At 56.1% G+C, this 4,989-nt stretch overlaps 1 pseudogene; it reads right to left on the bottom strand.

The window, feature by feature from the left end:
• Positions 1-789: 789 nt before the first annotated feature.
• LOC119338868 lies at positions 790-3,015 on the bottom strand (annotated as a pseudogene).
• Between the last annotated feature and the right edge of the window lie 1,974 nt (positions 3,016-4,989).

Raw genomic sequence — 4,989 nt, 5'->3', positions numbered from 1 at the left:
ACCTATTCTACGGCGGCGACTGACGTCCTCCATCGGCGATCTCTATGTATGGGGGCGGGGTGCAAGACCCGTGAAGTGAAGGTGCGGTCTCCGGCGAGGAAGAGTAGAACACGGGATATGGACCGGCCAATTGGCACACCATGCCCTGCCGCCTCCCATACCCTACTCATCCTCGGAGGAGTCCACGACCTCGGCGGTGTCGGACGTTGGACGGCGGCAAGTAGGACACGTGGCTGACAGTGCTCCCGTCGTCGGCCGCCAGCGTAGCCACCGCTTGTGCGGTCGCGTCCGCGTCCGTCTACACCGCTATTGCATCGCAAGAGGTGACTTGAGCGAGGGCGGCGACCTCGAGCTTCATCCTCGAAGACAAGCTCTCCCGCAGAGCATTCGCGCATGCGTTCATGGCGGATGTGGTGTCAGGTAGGAGGACGATGCATTATGGTGTGGAGGTTAGCTGGGCGTTGCCACTTTAAGTAGCGCATTCCGGTGAGGCCAAGCGTCCGGGTGCGTCATTAAGTCACCGGAGTTGGTTCCTCGGGCACCGAGCCTCTTAACGACGGCATACGAACGGACGGCATGAATGCAGGCAGCTGGCGCCGGCTGGGAACGCACCGCGCAACGGCGCGAGGGACGAGGGTTTTGGTGTGCCAGGGTAGTCAGCTGCGGGAGGTAATAGCACCCCAGGTACCCTAACTTGCACAGAATGTGATGATTTAGTCCCAAAGTTGCAAAACTTGACTCCACCATACCCCAACTTGCATCTCATGTGATGATTTAGTCCCAGGCCAATCACAGCTCGCCAATTGGCTGCCAGGTGGCTGGACCGGTCAACGCATGCAGTTTTGCACAAAACCCCCTGCCATTTCCTTTTATCAATGGACGGCCTGGACGCCCTGGACACCCATCCTAGGCTCATCCCCATCCTGGACGCCCTGGACACGACCGCGTTGCGCGCCTGCGAGTCGCACACCTGCGTGCTGAACTTGCACCGGTACCTCGACCGCCAGCCTGCCGGGGCGGCCACGTCTGGGCTGCTGCTGCCTTGCGACGCGGCGCCACCGCCGTCGATCTTCTTGATCGCCCTTCGCATGCTGGAGCACTCCCTCTCCAGGCCCTGCACCCGGCTCATCATGTCGTCCATGTCCACCCGTAGCGTTTGGCTCTCCTGCATCGTTGTCGTCTGCCACGCCTCGCTCGGGCCAGCGGCGTGACGCATCGCCGCCACTGGCCGCTGCAGACGAGGATTCGGATGCCGCGCTCGCGGGGAAGCCATGGACGCTATCAGTGTGCCCATGATGGCGCACCGGAGCTGCAGCTGCTCGAAGAAGAGCACCTGTAGCACCGCGCGCAGCGGGAGCCGCTCGTTCTACACCGCGTGCGTGCATGCCTCCACCTTCAGCTTCCTGAAGTCCACCACGCCGCACACCCTATCCCGCTCCTCCGCCGTCAGCCGCGGATGCGCCTGCGCATGCATGCACCAGTCACGAGCCATGGAGTCGGCAACAAACTGCTACTCGACAACCAGACTCCGACACTCCTTGTATACTAGCCCTGTGCAAGGTCTTTTTAGTTTCTTTAGCTCCTTAGTTGTAGTCTGGGTGCCTTCGCGGCTGGTAGCTTGTCTTTACTTTTTCTGTTTTTTTCTTTTCCTGAACGTTGTATCAACTCTGGTTTCATGCGTTGCAATGGAACCGGGGAAGCCTTGTGGCTTCCTAATGCTCTAAAAAGAAGCAGTCAATGACAAATCGGGGAATGTACGTACCTTGAGGTAGATGTCGACGGCGCGGTAGACGCCATCGTCGTAGATGCGGGCGTGGTCCGGCATTGCCAGCGCGAGCTCGCAGAATTTGGTTGGCTTCAGGTTGGCCTCGGACGCTACCTCTACCAGGTAGTTGTCCACCAGCTTGCCCACCTGCACCATTGCCACGGTCAACGGACGTGACGCCATCGTCCTTGCCGCCGCTTCCTCCTTGGTGATTGCAGCTGACAACGACGCCTCGTCCTCGCCCACCTCCTCCTCGACCAGGAAGTGCCTGAGCACCCGCTCGACGTAGTCCACATCGTAGAGCGTCTCCGTGGCGCCGGAGTAGCTCGGGATGAGCACGTCCTCCACCGTTGCCTGTTCCAGCTGCATCGCGGCCTTCCGCTCGATCGCCGCACGCGCCGCGTCGGAAGCGCGCAGGATGTGCACCGTCCGCAGCAGCGCGAACAGGAATTTCGCGGTCACCATGCTCCCCGAGCCCTTGTCTGCGGGGAGGCTCGCGACCACCGCCTCCAGGAGGTCTCTCTGCTCCACCTCCGACGAGACCGGCGCGGACGCGCGGCGCCACCTCATGGACCTCGACAGCCCCGGGAGGGTGGCCTTGGCGTAGGACACGAGGCAGCCCTCCAAAGCCTCCGTCATCACGTCCTTGTGCGGCCATGGCCACCATCACCCGCTTGTACATGTGCGGACCGAGCACGGCCAGGTCGCCGAACCAGGAGCGCGACGTCGCCGACGAGCGCGCGGCGATGGCGTCCATGCAGCGGGTGACAATGCCGAGCTCCTCGGGTGCGGCAGCAGCTCCTCGCAGGACTTGAGCGCCTTGGTGGAGGAGCACAGACTGCGAGAGGTAGGCCTCGGCGCGTGCGGCCAGGTTGAACTCGAAGTGCTCCTCCGTCATCTCCAGGTACTCGGCCGCGCACCGCAGCAGGGCGACGTTCCAGGGTGTGAGCTCGACGCGGATGCCGTAGCAGAACTTGGCGCCGCCTCGAAGGTGCCTGGCCCGCCGGGAAAGTCCGGGAAGGTGATGCGGTACGACTTGCCGTCATGCATCCTAACATGCTGCTGCTCCTCGTCCCCGTCCTCCTCCTCTGCTTCCTCAATCTCTGTTTCTGCCGCAGCATGCTCTTCGACATTGCCTTCAGAACTCCCATGCCGACGCCGCCGCTGGCCCTCTAGACGCTGCTCGTCCTGCTCGGCAAGCAGGCGGCTGATGTTGCGGCTCTTGGACATGAGCAGGAACTGCGCGCGCAAGCACCAACTTCTCAGCGGAATTTCGTCGAGCACAGATTTAATTCAGGTGGGGGTTCATGTGGGGGGTAACTGCAGGTTGAATCAGTAAATGGCAGGGGGGTTTGTGCAAAACTGCAGGCGCTGACCGGCCCAGCCACTTGGCAGCCAATTGGCAAGCTCTGATTGGTCTGGGACTAAAACATCACATTGGTTGCAAGTTGGGGTATGAGTTGATCTAGTTTTGCAACTTTGGGACTAGATCATCACATTGGGTGCAAGTTAGGGCACCTGGGATGCTATTACCTCCAGCTGCGGTCGTGGCAACATTGGAGATGCCCTTTGTTCACATGCGATCTCCGCATGTCATTGAAAAAGCAAGACGACCTGGCATGGTCTCAGGTCCTGAGGATGCAGTTGGCCATGCTACACCACTCCACGGATGCGTCGCGGTGCCCCGTGAATCCTCGACGAGCCGGGTGTTGGGGTGTGTTTGGATTGTGCCCAAAGTGCACCTTACCAAAATTTTGGTCATGACCCAAAGATTGGTCTTTGTTTGGATGGTTGCCATTTTTTTAGCATGCCAATGAACTCTAGCCAACTCTAGATCATTTTTCTTGCCAATGTCGGCTAAATCATGGGCAACCAATACCTCAACCAAAATTTTGGCTACCCAATGCTTTGATGGGGCAACCTTGGGCACAAACCAAACCTACTGTTGGTCGTGCCACAGCACTAACGCCACCCTCGGCACACTGAAACCGACTATGTCTAGCGGCGATGAGCGTGTCGCTCACCATGGTCGCCGTGTCCAGAGGTGGTGCTGGAGCTGCGCCACGTTGTTGGCCCCGATGACCCACATGAACGGTTGTCGGTGGCGAGGAGGTCATGGGCCAGCTCCTCCATTGGACTAGTCTGCGCTACGTCGTCCCGATGGGTGTGCCCCACATGTCGGTTTCCCTGTTTTCCAGGCCATATTCGGGCGTCAGTGCTCTTGCTTGCGCTTTAGGCCTTTCACTATGTAGGTCAAGCGAGACAACTTATTGTTTATTTGAGCCATTCAAGTATAATCATGTGGCGTTTGCTTATTTCCCATTCCTCTCCAACCCTCTTCTCCATCGATCATGTCGCCCTCCGGTCGAGTCCATCCTCCCGCATGCCTCATTTGAACATTCCGCCGAGTATCATTCGCATGTACCCACCCTAGTCCTCTTTCAATTGATCTCCGGACCCCGAGATGAAATCGAGATGGAACGAGTGGGGGCATGTGATACCTAAGGCGGATTCAAAAATTTGAACCGGTGATCATAGCATCCACAAATCATATATAAAGGGTATTCAATGTTCGTTTCGTTTTTGAATGTACAATATACACCCTCCTATCCTTTCTAGTTTACATATAAGTTTTATGTGTAGTCAAAGTATCGCTATTTGATCAAAAAAGTATCAACATTCAACAACGCCCAATCAATATTGTTAGATTCGTACGTACTCCTAGATTTGTACTCGAGATGGTTTCCAATTTGTTTTCAACCACGTGAATGTGCTTGTTCTCGCGCATGCTATTCCTACTAGGATTTTGCCACGTATAGCCAGTCCAATAGTAACTTTTTTAAGCTCCCTCTCCAATAGTACTAGTGGAGTAAAAACAACATCTATACTAGAGTATGCAGTGCTCATAGTAGTACTCCCTCCTTCCATTTATATAGGGCCTATGTGGAGGAGAGAGATGTGAAAAAGTAAGGGGAGTGAGCTCTCATGCAAGATCCTAGCTATATATGCATTCCTAGTGAAATACAATAAATATGAAGAAAGAGATAGAGAGGAGATGGAAAAAAGTACTAATACAATAGCCAACCTTATAAAAATTTTTGCGGGAAATAGCCAACCTTATAGCCCACACTACTGTATGAGTGCATATAATAGATGATGGCTATAGATGACATGGCAGTCCCTCATAGCCATCAACTAAGTATATTATTAACCATGCTCTAATG

This window comes from Triticum dicoccoides, chromosome 7B (genome assembly GCF_002162155.2).
Source record: "Triticum dicoccoides isolate Atlit2015 ecotype Zavitan chromosome 7B, WEW_v2.0, whole genome shotgun sequence".
In the NCBI taxonomy this organism is placed as follows: domain Eukaryota; kingdom Viridiplantae; phylum Streptophyta; class Magnoliopsida; order Poales; family Poaceae; genus Triticum; species Triticum dicoccoides.
This window is presented reverse-complemented; position numbering and strand designations above follow the sequence as displayed.